This window comes from Scyliorhinus canicula, chromosome 14 (assembly GCF_902713615.1).
Source record: "Scyliorhinus canicula chromosome 14, sScyCan1.1, whole genome shotgun sequence".
NCBI classification, from domain to species: Eukaryota; Metazoa; Chordata; class Chondrichthyes; order Carcharhiniformes; family Scyliorhinidae; genus Scyliorhinus; species Scyliorhinus canicula.
The window spans coordinates 52,785,200-52,802,456 of NC_052159.1; the positions used below are offsets into that span (position 1 = coordinate 52,785,200).

At 47.5% G+C, this 17,257-nt stretch overlaps 1 protein-coding gene across 4 annotated transcripts in view; it reads right to left on the reverse strand.

Annotated features, from left to right (window-relative positions):
- Window positions 1-17,257, reverse strand: part of sgcg (sarcoglycan, gamma) — an 807,130-nt gene that overhangs the window by 584,642 nt on the left and 205,231 nt on the right. For 2 of the 4 annotated variants that reach the window (XM_038818379.1, XM_038818378.1), the window contains exon 3: window positions 3,323-3,424. The exons of the other annotated variants lie outside the window; for them this stretch is intronic. The gene's annotated coding sequence lies outside the window, so the exon portion shown is untranslated. The remainder of the gene's footprint in view (window positions 1-3,322; window positions 3,425-17,257) is intronic. 4 annotated transcript variants of the gene reach the window in all.

The window sequence follows — 17,257 nt, forward strand, 5'->3', positions numbered from 1 at the left end:
TTTACACCATTTTTCCAATATTTCCATGGCTTCTCTGAAGATGCTATAAAAAAACAAGTGGAAGAACCTCTGTGGATATTAACCCCAAATGCTGTGAAGGGTAGTCACATAGACCTAGAATATGAGAGATGAACGAATAAAACCTTGGGATACATGAGAAAAAGCCATGCAGCGTAGGGTCAAATGCCCTGCAAAAACCTTGTCACTACTTTACAGTAGATAAGAACAGAGCATGGGATTGTAATTCCATGGAGTTGATCACGGAGAGACATGACAAGATGGACAACCATGCTGAAGGTTATGGGGTTAGGAGGGCAAGGGGGAATCATCATTTGCCACAGTTATAGAAGTTGTAATTTTGACTAGGTTTCTTGAAACTGCGAGTGAAATGAAAACTAGACAAAAAGAAGTCAAGGAGGGAGTGATGACTGAGAACCAGGTGGCATGGTAGCACAGTGATTTGCACTGCTGCCTCACAGCGCCAGTGACCGGGGTTTGATTCTGATCTTGGGTGATTGTCCACGTGGAGTTTGCATGTTCTTCCTGTGTCTGCGAGGGTTTCATCATCCGGGCGCTCTGGTTTCCTCCCACAATCCAAAGGCATGTAGGTTAGGTGGATTGGCCATGCTAAATTGCCCGTTAGTATCCAAAAGATTAGGTGGGGTTATTGGGCTATGGAGATAGTGTGAGGCATGGGCCTAGGTAGGGTGCTCTTTCAGAGGGTCGGTGCAGACCCGATGGGCGAGTGGCCTCCATCTGCTCTGTAGTGATTCTATGATTCTATGATAAGCACGATGTGGGAAGGGAGAGACACACAAAAAGACCTGAGTGAAATAAAAGGTTTGAGATGGAGTGGCAGATTGAAAAAGCCAGTCTTTTGAAAGGAAGGAATGATTATCACAGTTTTGAAATTGTTGACATTGCTTTTGAAAAAAGAGGCAATGATAATGGGAGCAAGTATTAGGAAGTTAAGTAATCAAAATGAGATCAGAATAGGGTTAAATAATGGGATGGAGGAGATAAATTTGGTGAGAATTTGGTCAGAATGGGATTGAAGGGTCTGATGGTGGAGATGAGTTTGGTCAGAATGGGATTGAAAGTTCTGATGCAGGGGTGGAATTTGGTCAGAATAGGGTTGAAGGATCTGATGGGGGAGATGAGTTTGGTGAGAATTTAGTCAGAATGGTGTTGTGTTCTTTGTTTTAGTTCTTTCAGGATGGTGAAGGTTGTAGTGCTAACAAAGAACAGCAAGCTGTGTTTAATAAACAAAGCTAATTTATTACACAACACTGAATTAGATTTGACCGTATTACTAAGGAATTAGTTAAGTAAAGTTCACATTACACATCTGCACTATTAACTATGCTATTACGCATGGAATTTGGTCAGAATTATGTCAGAATTGGGTTGAAGGATCTGACGGACGAGATGAATTTGATAAGCATTGGAATGTGTGATGGAAAGAAGCCACAGGAATTCTGGCGTTGCTTTTGAAAAATTAATGAATGAAAATTGCTTATTGTCACAAGTAGGCTTCAATGAAGTTAATGTGAAAAGCCCCTAGTCGCCACATTCCGGCGCCTGTCCGGGGAGGCTGCTACGGGAATTGAACCGTGCTGCTGGCCTGCTTGGACTGCTTTAAAAGCCAGCGATTTAGCTCAGTGTGCTGAACCAGCCCCAATGCTTTTTACGACCAGTGAGCAATAGGGCAGTAGAATCATCATCCAGTGGAAAATCCAATCCTAGCAGAGCTTCACATATTTAAATCTGTTTAGTAAACATAAGGATGGAACTTGAAGTTTCAAAATATATATTCATTAAATGATAAGAATTCATTTAAATCTATTCTGAAAGTGCCCAGTGGCCTGAACTATCTGACTGACAGTCCTATTAAATGCAATAGTGAAGTTAGGAAATGGAGAGTGGAAAGATGATTTAGGACGCAGGAGATCACAGTGAGTTTTATCTAAATTAAAAGACTGTATGCACTGGTGCTCGAACTAGCTCCTCCTCCAGCTGTGTATTAACTCACGTTGGAATTCACACATGGTGCTTGCAGTGTCCTGGTCCAATGATATTTTAAGCCTGGCAAAGAATCAGTGGAGAAATGTACTCACTTTGAGTGCCTGCTAGGCTTTACATTCTGACCCTGTAGACAGATGCCATTAAACTGCTGCTGAGTTTGCTTCATAACATCAGCCCACATTCCCCTTAGAACTTTTGCTTGCTCCTTTATAAACAAATCTCACACTCCTGCACGGCAAATTTTTAAAGATGTTCAGTGCCTACAGTTCTGATTTTAAAATTCATTACTCATTAAAGCGTATATTCTTCTTCCAATGCATAAGATGCAATCCCACTTTGTTTGCAAATGTTCATGGCACTGGTTTCAGACAGATGAATTAATAAGAGTTCAGGCCAAAACAGTTTGCAAACAATCAGGCTGGTGAGGAATTTTCTCTCATATACTTCAGGAAAAGGAATCAGAACTAGGCTAACTGTGAAAGGCAAGCTTTCTGAGTAGCACACACCAGTAATAAATAGTGATGGGGTCACGTGCTCCGTATGTTTAAATGTCTAAGATTGCCTTCTATAATTTGCTCAATGATATCATTTGCAAACTTACTTTCCTCTTTGCTGTCAGAGTCCAGTATGAATCTTGCTTTGCAATTGTGGAAGGGAGATGTCGGAGCCACACCCTGCCTTAATTCACATGTTTCTTCTGCAAAATTTCTAGAAACAAGTCAATCTACACTCAGCACTTAGGTTTGCCAGTGTTCCCTTCTGATCTGTCTTAGGAAACAAATGTTGAATGTATCATGTATACATTTGGAAAGCATTCAATCAAGATCAGAAGTTTTCACTGGCATCATTTATGAGTGTTAACTTTAACCATATTTTACTGCAGTTTTTCTAACCTTACAAATCATTCAATGCTCCACTGAACGGGTGCGGGCAGAAATATGTTACCCATGACTACACTATATAATAACTCAATACAGAACAAGGATACAGATCGATTAGCTCCAAGGGTTTTAGAGCTGACATCGCTGGACATCATTTGGCTGTGACATCTCGCATGGTTATATCATTTATTATTTGAAATAACTTCACTAAAACTTATCTGTATCACAACATGAGTAACAATAAGCCCTCAAACTGGAAGCTTGTCAAAAATGGAACAGTGCTGATTACAGTTTTATAAGGAAACAGAAAATGCCTCTCCTGTTAATGAAAAGGCAGCATACAAATAATAGCATTTCATTAAAAGTACAGTGACAGATATATCAACAGTTAACTACTAAGTTGCACTGTTTCCTACCCTAGTTTCTTGTGCTGGACTTGTTTTTCTAGTCAGATCTTCCTGGGTTGCTGTGCTTCACACTGCTGCTCAGTGCCGAGACTTGTATCAGACATCCAACAGCTGCAGGTCATAAATTTAGGTCTGTCATGGCTCAAACTAATCGTGTGGGTACCAGACACCCATTGCCTTTTATGAATTCCCTGCTCAGGGTTCCTTTTCTTTGCTTAACATTCAAAATATTTACTACGATTTCAAAAAATGATTAGTTGGTAGTTTTCAATCCTCCAGACCTGATTATAATAAATATTTGGCGAGCGGCTCTTGATTTATATGCAAGTTTTAAAAAAATATATACTCGTACAATGGTACCCTTTAAACTCTTGTTGTCCAGACGCTCCCACACCCCAGTAACACAAATTATATTTGAAATAACACTTCCATGAGGGTAAGAACAGGTTTTGTCCCAGCACCAGAACAAATTACCCTTTCTTCTCAATGGTGTTGCAGCTTTGCTATGAAGGAATGCCGGTTGAAAGCAGAACAACTTTGTATTTCAGATGCTGAACAATGTCTACTTTCCCTTTTGTTCAGGGAAATGTCATGTGACGGTTTGTGAAGGGTTGGTATCTGTTAGTCTTGGGCCATTTGAAAATAAAATTTGAATTCAATCGATTAGACTCTAATTGCAGTGGTTCAAGGTAATTCTCGCGAGAATTCTAGTATAATGGAACAAGGGTTTATTGGTAACACGTAAAGGTAAACTATACACAGCCACAGTGTAATTGAACAGGGGTTCACTCTCTGGCTCCCGGGTCCACTCTATCAGGGCTCTTGCTCCAAGGTCCCGCGCTTTTTCCCCATTGGTTAGGGTTTGTGCACTCTCGCGCGATAGGTCCCGAGCCGATAACGTGGACTGCGAAATTCCGCATCTTAAAGGGGTTGCGCTATCATATCCCTCCCCTCTTAAGTCCTTCAGTAACATATTTACAGAACAGGTTATGTACAGTTACTATATACAACAAAAAGGTTGAGAAACACAAGGGGAGAGGTGCATAACAGTTCAACACAATGTCAACCTGTCAGGGGAGTTCCTGGACCTCTTAGACCACCTTAGTCCTCCAACCGATCTTCCAACTCTGGGGTAGCAATGTTGCCATCTATGGAGGATTATCTCTGAGATTCGACCACTACGGCAGGGGCATCCCTTCTCCAGATCCCTCCTGGGGCGTTGACAAGGCCTCATTAGAATTCCTAGATTCCCTCTGTTCTGGCTCCACCATGGGGGCACTGGTGCTGCCTGCTGACTCCAACTGCTCTGAAATTGGGATTGTTGTCCCCGGCTTCTTAAGTGGTCAATGTGCTTCCGCGATTCAAGTTCACCAAGAACAAGACTGGAACAAAAACAGAAATACTGGACAATCTCAGCAGGTGTGACAGCATCTGTGGAGAGAGAATGAAGTTAACATTTCAAGTTTGGATGATTCTTTGTCAAAGCTCTTACAAAACTGTACAAGCTCGTACAAGACTGGGTGTGACTTTGTTACAAATCTGCAAAGTGGACCTGAGGTAAATTTCAAGACGAGGACCCGGTTGTTCACTTGATATGACCTGTCTGCTTGGTGTGAAATGTCATGTTTCCTCTGGGAGGCCTGCCATGCCGACACATTCCCCGCCATATTCGAGAAAAGTCCAATCGGGTCCGGAGGCATTGGCCCACGTATCATTCCATTGGTGTGATTCCCTGGATGGCATGGTAGGGTAATGTTATGATAGAAGAAAGTTGGCCAACATAAGGCATAGTGGTCTTCTGGAATGCTTCTTCATGGCTGTTTTGAATGTCTGCACAGATTTCTCCACCAATCCGTTTGAGGCAAGGTGACAAGAGGCTGTTCTGATATGGTGGATGTCATTTGTTCGGACTAAGAACCACAATATCTCTCCAGTAAATGCAGAACTGTTGTTAGACACTGTTACGTTTGGGAGGCTACGGGTAGCAAAAATCTACCGCAGGCCTCTATTGTGGCTACTGAGCCTGTCTTCTCCATCTCTTGGATATCCAACCACTTTGAATGGGTGTCAGCCAAGACAAGGAACATTCTGCCCAAGAATGGGCCTGTATGTCCACATGTACTCTTGTCCACGGATTCCCATGGTGGAGGTTGGCTGTGGGTGGCAACGTCTGCCATGATTGGTCGGGGTCACACTGGCACACCACGTGTTCAATGTCCTTACCTATGCCAGGCCACCAATGTAGCTCCAAGCTAGCATTTTCATTTTCATTTTGACTGGAGGGCACTGTGCAATTCCTGCAACAGCGACTCTCTTGTTGGGGGTGGCACCACCACTGGGGAAGCCGAGGGTGTGACTCTATCCTCGCAATTGAGTTCATCATTAAACTGGTCAGATTTATCATGGTGCTACCCGGTTAAGATCATTTGGACAGGACTGGGTCATGTTGCATCCAGTTCTTCAGCTGACCTGAGGATACTGGCAAAATGTCAAGAAAATTTAGTGCCAAAACAAATTCTTGAGGCACCGGTGGTAATGCCAAGTTCTTTGGAAGTGGTAGAGGACTCAGCCTACCAGCATTTGAAATTTGTATGCCTGACATATGCTAAAAGATGTAATTGTATGTGGCCAGCAACAAGGCCCACCACTGTACCCTGGCGGAGCGGATTGGAGGTTTTCACGGAGGAGCACCAACAGAGGCTTGTGATCAGTTGCCCGTAGATGTACTGGTGAAACTTCATGATCCCATAGGTTATAGCAAGGTCTTCTTTCTCAACCTGTGAATATTTCCATCCGGTATCAGAAAGGGTTTTGGAAGTGAACGTCTCTCTGACCCATCTTCAATTTTATGGGACATGACTGCCACTGTTCCATATAGCAATGCATCGCAAGCTAAGGTGATTCGCTTACCTGGGTCAAAGTGAACCAATAGACTCAATGACTGTAAGGCATGCTTGACATGTTGGAAGGCCTACTCCTGTGGTTCCTTCCAATGCCAATGTTGGTATTTCCTTAAGAACAAGGGTCGTGGTACCAACACCATTACTAGGTTGTGGATAACTGACCGCTGTAGTTTACCATCCCAGGAAGGACGTTAATTCTGTCACCTTTTTATGTGCAAGGACATCTCTATGGCTCTCACCAAATCCTCGAGTGGGGGCAGGTATTTCTTTTTATTAAATTTTTTTTTTAAAAATTTAGATTACCCAATTATTTTTTCCAATTAAGGGGCAATTTAGCGTGGCCAATCCACCTACTCTGCACATTTTTGGGTTGTGGGGGCGAAACCCACGCAGACATGGGGAGAATGTGCAAACTCCACACGGACAGTGACCCAGGGCCGGGATTCGAACCTGGGACCTCAGCGCCGTGAGGCGGTTGTGCTAACCACTAGGCCACCGTGCTGCCCGGGGGCAGGTATTTCTGAATGCACTTTGAACCCTAGGTAAGTGAACTCACAAGCTAGAAAAGTGCATTTCTCATGCTTCAGTCAGATTCCTGCATCTCTAAATCTCCTCAGCACCCCCACCAGGCTTTTTAGGTACTCTTCATGTGATGTTTCTATTACTAGAACATCAACCAGATAGAGCACAACCTTTGCTATGCCCTGGAGCAGATTTGCCATTGTGCATTGTAATATCGCACTGGCCGATAAAATGTCAAAAATTAATCTGGTATATTCAAACAGGTGTTTATGAGTGTTAATGGTCACAAGCCTTTGAGAATCTTCATCCAATTCTAATGACTGAAGTCAGATTTGCTGCAGGTGAGCCCCCCCCCTCCCCCCCCCCCCCCCCCCCCCCCACCGCCAACTTCGCATAAAGGTCTTCAATTAGTGGAATTGGGTATTTATCTACTTGGGCTGCTGAAATTCCCGTATTTTCTAACTGAGCTGTCCAGCTTTAGCACAGCGATGATGGCGACCGCCCATTCAGAAAACTACAGGGGTCTCATTATTCCCAGTTCTTCCAGGCGTTTAAGTTCAACTTCCACTTTTTGGTGTAAAGTGTCTTGTTCTGAAAACTTTGGTGTGGAATCAGGGTTGATGTAAATCTTGGCCTTTACTCCCCTTATTCAACCCAACTAATTCTGGAATATGTCTTTATATTTACATAAGACATCCTGGAAAACACTATCCAAAATTTTGAAGATCTCCAACGAATTTAACTTGATTTGGCACAACCAATCCTATCCCATGTTACTTGCCTGATGTCCCTCGACAATGATCACAGGTAGCTGGCCATCCTGTTGCTGATATGACACCGGCATTGTGGTTGTCCCCAGAATTTTCAGGGTTTCCCCCGTATATGTCGGTAACTTGGCCATTGTGCTACTTAGTTTCAAAGATTGAACTCCTTCTCGAAGATATCTGAACGTTTGTTTGCCCACTGCCATGGCCAGCACCCTGGTGTCAACCTCCATCATTAGTTGTCTTGCAACCAATTCGCCCCACAACTGCTTCACCCGTATGCTTTGAAGCTCTGACATACCCTCTCAGTGCATTCGGTTGCCCGAGCTATTTCAATCGCCCTGGCTAGGGTAATCTTTGTTTCAGCCAGAAGCTTCTTTTGCACACTTGTGTTGCCAATACTACGCACTAAATGGTCACGCAGCATGTTGCTGAGTACTGTGCCAAACTCCCAATGCTCGGTATTTGGTAGAGTCTGGCAACAAAGGCAGAGGTCATCCCTCCTGGGTCTCTGACAGCTAAATTAAACTTGTGGTGATGTAGTATGATGGAGGGTCTGGGGTTGAAGTGCTCCTTAATAAGTCTCACCAATGGTCTGGGAGGCCCTGAAGGCAGTGATCAGGGGAGAGCTGATCTCCATAAGGGCGCATAGAGAAAGAAAGGAGAGGCAGGAGAGGGAGAGGCTGGTGGGGGAGCTATTGGAAGTGGATAGGAGATACGCGGAGGCACCAGAGGAGGGGCTGCTGGAAGAACGGCGCAGCCTGCAGGTCAAGTTCGACCTGCTGACCACCAGGAAGGCAGAGACGCAGTGGAGAAGGGCACAGGGCGCGGTCTATGAGTATGGGGAAAAGGCGAGCAGGATGCTGGCACACCAGCTTCGCAAACGAGATGCGGCTAGGGAGATTGGGGGAGTGAAGGAGAGGGGCGGGAAGGTAGTGCAGAAGGGGCAAGAAGTGAACGGGGTCTTCAGGGATTTTTACAAGGAGTTGTATCGGTCTGAGCCGCCGACAAGGAGAGGGGGAATGGAGGACTTCCTAAACAAATTGAGGTTCCCAAGGGTCCAGGAGGGGCTGGTAGAAGGGCTGGGGGCGCCAATAGGGCTAGAGGAGCTAGTCAAGGGAATAGGTCAGATGCAGGCGGGGAAGGCGCCGGGGCCAGATGGGTTCCCGGTGGAATTCTATAAGAAAAATGTGGACTTGGTGGGACCGGTACTGGTACGAGCCTTTAATGAGGCGCGAGAGGGGGGGGTTCTGCCCCCGACAATGTCGCAGGCTCTGATCTCCCTGATATTGAAGCGGGATAAAGACCCCGTGCAGTGCGGGTCCTACAGGCCTATCTCGCTTTTGAACGTGGATGCCAAGTTGCTGGCAAAGATCCTGGCAGCTAGAATAGAGGATTGTGTGCCAGGGGTAATCCATGAGGACCAGACGGGGTTCGTGAAGGGGCGGCAGCTCAACACGAACGTGCGGAGATTGCTGAATGTAATTATGATGCCGGCAGTGGAGGGGGAGGCTGAGATAGTGGTAGCGCTGGACGCGGAGAAGGCATTCGATAGGGTGGAGTGGGAGTACCTGTGGGAGACGTTGAAACGGTTTGGGTTTGGGGAAGGGTTTATTAAGTGGGTGAAGTTGCTCTACTCGGCCCCGACGGCGAGTGTAGTGTCAAACGGGAGGAGGTCGGAGTATTTCGGGCTCCACCGAGGGACCAGGCAGGGATGTCCCCTATCCCCCCTACTTTTCGCACTGGCGATTGAACCGTTGGCGATGGCACTGAGGGGTTCAGGGGGGTGGAGAGGACTGACTAGGGGAGGGGAGGAACATCGAGTATCGCTGTATGCGGATGATCTACTGCTGTACGTGGCAGACCCAGAAGGGGGAATGCCGGAGATAATGGAACTATTAGCAGAGTTTGGGGACTTTTCGGGGTACAAATTAAATTTGGGCAAAAGCGAGGTTTTTGTGATACACCCGGGGGACCAGGGAGAGGGTATTGGGAGACTCCCCTTCAAGCGAGCAGGAAAGAGCTTTAGGTACTTAGGGGTGCAGGTGGCAAGGAACTGGGGGACCCTCCACAAGTTGAACTTTTCCAGGCTGGTGGAACAGATGGAGGAGGAGTTTAAGAGGTGGGACATGGTACCGTTGTCGCTGGCGGGGAGGGTGCAGTCAATCAAAATGACGGTCCTCCCAAGGTTCTTGTTTTTATTTCAGTGCTTGCCCATCTTCCTCCCTAGGGCCTTCTTCAAAAAGGTGACGAGTAGCATCATGAGCTACGTGTGGGCGCATGGCACCCCAAGGGTGAGGAGGGTCTTTTTGGAGCGGAGTAGGGACAGTGGAGGGCTGGCACTGCCCAATCTCTCGGGGTACTACTGGGCGGCAAATGTGTCAATGGTGCGCAAGTGGATGATGGAAGGGGAGGGGGCAGCTTGGAAACGAATGGAGAGGGCGTCCTGTGGCAACACAAGCCTGGGGGCCCTAGTAACGGCACCATGGCCGCTCCCCCCCACGAGGTACACCACGAGCCCGGTGGTGGCGGCCACCCTCAAGATATGGGGGCAGTGGAGGCGACATAGGGGTGAAATGGGAGGTCTGTTGGCGGCGCCAATAAGAGGGAACCATAGATTCATCCCGGGGAACATCGACGGGGGATTTCAGAGCTGGTACAGGGTGGGCATACGGCAGCTGAAGGACCTGTTTATAGAGGGGAGGTTTGCGAGCCTGGGAGGGCTGGAGGAGAAGTTTGAGCTCCCCCCGGGAAACATGTTCAGATATTTACAAGTGAAGGCATTTGCTAGGCGGCAGGTGGAGGGGTTTCCCCTGCTCCCCAGTAAGGGGGCGAGTGATAGGGTGCTCTCGGGGGTCTGGGTCGGAGGGGGGAAGATATCAGACATCTACAAGATAATGCAGGAGGCGGAAGCAGCATCGGGGGAGGAGCTGAAAGCCAAGTGGGAAGGGGAGCTGGGAGAGCAGATAGAAGACGGGACGTGGGCGGATGCACTGGAGAAGGTCAACTCTTCCTCCTCGTGTGCGAGACTGAGCCTCATTCAATTTAAGGTGCTGCATAGAGCTCACATGACGGGGACAAGGATGAGCCGGTTCTTTGGGGGTGAGGACAGGTGTGTCAGATGTCTGGGAAGCCCAGCGAACCATGTGCATATGTTCTGGGCATGTCCGGTGCTGGAAGGGTTCTGGAAGGGGGTGGCAAGGACGGTGTCGAAGGTGGTGGGGTCCAGGGTCAAACCAGGATGGGGGCTTGCGATCTTTGGGGTCGGGGTAGAACCGGGGGTACAGGAGGCTAGGGAGGCCGGAATACTGGCCTTTGCGTCCCTAGTGGCTCGACGAAGGATATTAATTCAATGGAAGGACGCGAGGCCTCCAAGCGTTGAAACTTGGATTAACGATATGGCTAGCTATATTCAGCTAGAAAGGATCAAATTTGCCCTGAGAGGGTCGGTACAGGGATTCGCCAGGCGGTGGCAACCTTTCCTTGACTTTTTAGATCAGAGATAGACGTTCGGGGTCGTGGCAGCAGCAACCCGGGGGGGGGGGGGGGGGGGAGGGGAGGGGAGGGGGGGGGGGGCAGCAAGGGTCGTGGGGGGACACGCACGACTGTAACGCGGGCAAGCCTGCTCGCTGCTCATGTCTGAAACTGTAGGCTGCCTTGGTTGTTAAGGTTGCCGGGGGGGGTGGGGGGGGGGGAGGACTGGTGCGCGCGAGAGGGCGGGCGAGGGAGGGACATTTGCCTAGAGGGATTGTGTTGTAAATAATTTAAAAATTAGTAGGGGTAAATGTCTGTATGGAAAAACTCTTTCAATAAAAATTATTTAAAAAAAAAAATAAATAAGTCTCACCAACTGGTCAAACGATTTTGTGTCGGGAACGTTCTCCGGAACGTCAAGATCCTTATGAGGTTGTAGGTTTATAGAATATCCTTTGTTTATCCCTCCCCGCTATTTGGTTTGCTGTAAAAAAGTAACGGAGTCGCTCCAGCCTTCAGTACCCTGGTGGAATGGGTCAAGCTTCCCAATCATGGGCATTTTTCTCTCACTGTTTTAAAGAGTAGTTGATGCTTTTGATTTCTTTGTTTATTTTGGAAGCTTCTCACTTCCCCCTCGAATTCTGAACTACTGAGGACTGGTGATTAATCCAGTTTACACTTGTCGTCAATGTGGTGGCGTGAGGCAATGCTAAGGAGATTTTAATAATCTTTATTGTAACAAGTAGGCTTACATTAACGCTGCAATGAAGTTACTGTGAAAACCCCTAGTCGCCACATTCCGGCGCCTGTACGGGTACACTGAGGGAGAATTCAAAATGTCCAAATTACTTAACAGCATGTCTTTCGGGACTTGTGGGAGGAAACCGGAGCACCCAGAGGAAACCCACGCAGACATGAGGAGAACGTGCAGACTCCACACAGACAGTGCTCCAAGCCAGGAATTGAACCTGGGACCCTGGAGCTCTGAAACAACAGTGCTACCCATTGTGCTACCGTGCTACCCAGATTTCTAGTGTAACTGAACTAGGGTTTATTGGTTACAAGTAAAGGTAAACTATAGATTGGTACAGTCACTGAACAGGGCTTCATTCACTGGCTCTCAGTCCACTGTGCCCAGGCCCCAGCTGCCAGGGCCCCCTGCTTTCTCCCCATTGATTGGGCTTCATGCATTCCTGAGCGATAGGCCCTGAGCCAGTCACATGGACCGCAAGGGCTCACCCCTTAAAGGGGCCATACTACCACACCAATTTTTGTCCATAGCAGAATTTTTTTGCATTCTTTCATGGAATATGTGCGTCGCGAGCAAGGCCAGTATTTCAACCATATTGAATTTTGCTTTTGTTTTGGAAAGGAGATGGGGGTGGGGTTGGGTGGGTGTTAATTGGTAGGAATAAATGTTTTTAAAATTTAGAGTATCCAAATATTTTTTTCCAATTAAGGGGCAATTTAGCATTGCCAATCCATCTACATCGCACATCTTTAGTTGTGGGGGTAGAACCCACGCAGACACGGGGAGAATGTGCAAACTCCATACGGACAGTAATCCGGGGCCAGGATCGAACCTGGGATACTGACCACTGTGGATGGGTAAGAATTAAAATGGCAACATGACCACTCCTGGAAAAGAAAAGTTCTGCAGAGAATATAATTATTTCACTGAGGATGTTTCATGTCATCTCACTTGTGAGCAAAATTAAAGAGATTTTTCAGGGACCGTGCGTCATCAACTCAATAACACATCAAGTCATATTTTACTTAACAGGATAAATCTAAACACAGATGGGTCGCGGGAAAGTTTGGCCTTTTTCATGTCTCAGTTGACTGAAGGGCAAATCAGTGCTCAGTGTAGTTTTGCACAAAGTGAAACAAAGGATTTTAATCAAGAGAAAAATAAAGAGGAAAGGTCAAAGTTAAATTTCATAAGTTGTTCAAAATCATGCTGCATTTTGATGGAGTAGATAAAGTGGCAGAAAAGTCAGTAAAAGACAGATCAAATTGAATTGACAAAATAACCAGTTTACCTGAGGCAGTATTTTTTTATGCAGCAAGTTATAATGATCTGGAATGAACTGTCTGAAAGGGAAGGGGGAGTGGATTCAGAGATAACTTCCAAATGGGAATGAGAAAGTACTTGAAGGGGAAATTTTTGTAAGGCTATCTGGAAAATGTAAGGGAAGGGAGTGACCCAAGTAAGATGGGCCAAATAGCCTCCAACTATGATCTTACGATTCCATCTACTGATGCAAATGTGCTCACTAAACTTATTCTATAGCATCTTAAATAGATCTAACAAATGCAATATGTTATCAATAATAATATTTGAATTCTATGTAATTTACATAGGATGGAATTCTCCATCTTTGAGACTAAGTGCGGTGACGGGTAGCTCCGGCAGCACCTTTCCTGCTGTCCAGATGGTGCACCCCCGCCAGATTCTGCACTTGAATGCTCATTAATTATGCACAGGTGAGTCCCTCTCTGATTCACCAGGTGAACCGGCAGCTTATTCATCTGCCGGCCCTTAGCTAACATGTTCAAAGGTCTGGGCACCATCTGTAAGCACCAGTCCAGCACACTCATAGCACTCTCTCCACTGCTTGTCCTCACGAGACCATGCAGGGCGTCCAGAGCCTCGAGGCAAAAGGCTAGCAGCCTCAAGAAGTTTGCACTCCGAGTCAACCACCCAGAGCCCATCACCTGCAAGATGCCCAAGCCCCATTTGCATCCCTTTCCAAGAAACAATATGGTATCCTGTTGACATCCTTCTTTGGGAGCTGGTCAGGCAGTCTTATCAGGGTCCAGGCTCCCTCCCATCTGTCTCCCCTAAATTAGATAATGATTAAAATAATAGCTGAACCAGAGGGAATTCAAATGAAATTAGAACATACAGAAGAAAGGTTGGCGATGTCAATGGTTCTGTAGCCTTTTAATGCTTCTTGGATGTTCTTCTCATTCAGGAGGAAATGCCGCCTCAAAGAGGAGCGTGCCCTAGAGGTGAGCGGTGTGGCTGAGGATAGACCGGTCGCTAAGGCAGGGGGCTGGCGGACGTCACAGAGGTGAGGAACCACCAAGCCTCACCTGGAGGACCTGACAGACGTGACTTGTTATTGCCTTACTGACTGACCCATCCCACCCACTGATCACATGTCCATTCTCCTGAAGGTCTTCCAGCCGACGGCACCGGCCCATTCCAGGCGGCACCCTCTCCAGCCTCCTAGGAGACCACCTCAGAGAGCTCCGAGGATGCCACTCTTATAGTTGCAGCACAGCTGTCATCCCCACCTTTCACTCAAATACAAACACCTCGGTGGGAAATGCTAGGGTCAAGCTTCTTGGGCACAATCTGGTGAGCACCACACTGCTGCTGATGTACATTAGGTGGAGGCAGAAATCTCCAGGCGAGAAAGCAGTCGGAAGGCTTCTGGATCCCAGGACCCTGCTGCGTACCAGACTGATGCTGAGCCTGTGGAACAGGGTTACCGGGGGTTGATGGAGACTTTAGGAAGTGCCCAGGACATTCAGCAGGAGATGTCATAGATTCATAGAATTTACAGTGCAGAAGGAAGCCATTCAGCCCATCGAGTCTGCACCAGCCCTTGGAATGAGCACTCTACTTAGGCCCACACCTCCACCCTATCCCCAGTCTCTCTGTTGGTCTGTGTGGATCAGTCTCTCTGTTGGTCTGTGTGGATCAGTCTCTCTGTTGGTCTGTGTGGATCAGTCTCTCTGTTGGTCTGTGTGGATCAGTATCTCTGGTCTGTGTGGATCAGTCTCTCTGTTGGTCTGTGTGGATCAGTCTCTCTGTTGGTCTGTGTGGATCAGTCTCTCTGTTGGTCGGTGTGGATCAGTCTCTCTGTTGGTCTGTGTGGATCAGTCTCTCTGTTGGTCTGTGTGGATCAGTGTCTCTGTTGGTCTGTGTGGATCAGTCTCTCTGTTGGTCGGTGTGGATCAGTCTCTCTGGTCTGTGTGGATCAGTCTCTCTGTTGGTCTGTGTGGATCAGTCTCTCTGTTGGTCTGTGTGGATCAGTCTCTCTGTTGGTCTGTGTTGATCAGTCTCTCTGGTCTGTGTGGATCAGTCTCTCTGTTGGTCTGTGTGCATCAGTCTCTCTGTTGGTCTGTGTGGATCAGTCTCTCTGGTCTGTGTGGATCAGTCTCTCTGTTGGTCTGTGGGGATCAGTCTCTCTGTTGGTTTGTGTGGATCAGTCTCTCTGGTCTGTGTGGATCAGTCTCTCTGTTGGTCTGTGTGGATCAGTCTCTCTGTTGGTCTGTGTGGATCAGTCTCTCTGTTGGTCTGTGTGGTTCAGTCTCTCTGGTCTGTGTGGATCAGTCTCTCTGTTGGTCTGTGTGGATCAGTCTCTCTGGTCTGTGTTGATCAGTCTCTCTGGTCTGTGTGGATCAGTCTCTCTGTTGGTCTGTGTGGATCAGTCTCTCTGTTGGTCTGTGTGGATCAGTCTCTCTGTTGGTCTGTGTGGATCAGTCTCTCTGGTCTGTGTGGATCAGTCTCTCTGTTGGTCTGTGTGGATCAGTCTCTCTGTTGGTCTGTGTGGTTCAGTCTTTCTGTTGGTCTGTGTGGATCAGTCTCTCTGGTCTGTGTGGATCAGTCTCTCTGGTCTGTGTGGATCAGTCTCTCTGTTGGTCTGTGTGGATCAGTCTCTCTGTTGGTCTGTGTGGATCAGTCTCTCTGTTGGTCTGTGTGGATCAGTCTCTCAGTTGGTCTGTGTGGATCAGTCTCTCTGTTGGTCTGTGTGGATCAGTCTCTCTGTTGGTCTGTGTGGATCAGTCTCTCTGTTGATCTGTGTGGATCAGTCTCTCTGGTCTGTGTGGATCAGTCTCTCTGTTGGTCTGTGTGGATCAGTCTCTCTGTTGGTCTGTGTGGATCAGTCTCTCTGTTGGTCTGTGTGGATCAGTCTCTCTGGTCTGTGTTGATCAGTCTCTCTGTTGGTCTGTGTGGATCAGTCTCTCTGTTGGTCTGTGTGGATCAGTCTCTCTGTTGGTCTGTGTGGATCAGTCTCTCTGTTGGTCTGTGTGGATCAGTCTCTCTGTTGGTCTGTGTGGATCAGTCTCTCTGTTGGTCTGTGTGGATCAGTCTCTCTGTTGGTCTGTGTGGATCAGTCTCTCTGTTGGTCTGTGTGGATCAGTCTCTCTGTTGGTCTGTGTGGATCAGTCTCTCTGTTGGTCTGTGTGGATCAGTCTCTCTGTTGGTCTGTGTGGATCAGTCTCTCTGTTGGTCTGTGTGGATCAGTCTCTCTGGTCTGTGTGGATCAGTGTCTCTGGTCTGTGTGGATCAGTCTCTGTTGGTCTGTGTGGATCAGTCTCTCTGGTCTGTGTGGATCAGTCTCTCTGTTGGTCTGTGTGGATCAGTCTCTCTGTTGGTCTGTGTGGATCAGTCTCTCTGGTCTGTGTGGATCAGTCTCTCTGTTGGTCTGTGTTGATCAGTCTCTCTGTTGGTCTGTGTGGATCAGTCTCTCTGGTCTGTGTGGATCAGTCTCTCTGTTGGTCTGTGTGGATCAGTCTCTCTGTTGGTCTGTGTGGATCAGTCTCTCTGTTGGTCTGTGTGGATCAGTCTCTCTGTTGGTCTGTGTGGATCAGTCTCTCTGGTCTGTGTGGATCAGTCTCTCTGTTGGTCTGTGTTGATCAGTCTCTCTGTTGGTCTGTGTGGATCAGTCTCTCTGGTCTGTGTGGATCAGTCTCTCTGTTGGTCTGTGTTGATCTGTCTCGATGTTGGTCTGTGTGGATCAGTCTCTCTGGTCTGTGTGGATCAGTCTCTCTGTTGGTCTGTGTGGATCAGTCTCTATGGTCTGTGTGGTTCAGTCTCTCTGGTCTGTGTGGATCAGTCTCTCTGTTGGTCTGTGTGGATCAGTCTCTCTGGTCTGTGTGGTTCAGTCTCTCTGTTGGTCTGTGTGGATCAGTCTCTCTGGTCTGTGTGGATCAGTCTCTCTGTTGGTCTGTGTGGATCAGTCTCTCTGTTGGTCTGTGTGGATCAGTCTCTCTGGTCTGTGTGGATCAGTCTCTGTTGGTCTGTGTGGATCAGTCTCCCTGTTGGTCTGTGTGGATCAGTCTCTCTATTGGTCTGTGTTGATCAGTCTCTCTGGTCTGTGTGGATCAGTCTCTCTGTTGGTCTGTGTGGATCAGTCTCTCTGTTGGTCTGTGTGGATCAGTCTCTCTGTTGGTCTGTGTGGATCAGTCTCTCTGTTGGTCTGTGTGGATCAGTCTCTCTGGTCTGTGTGGATCAGTCTCTCTGTTGGTCTGCGTGGATCAGT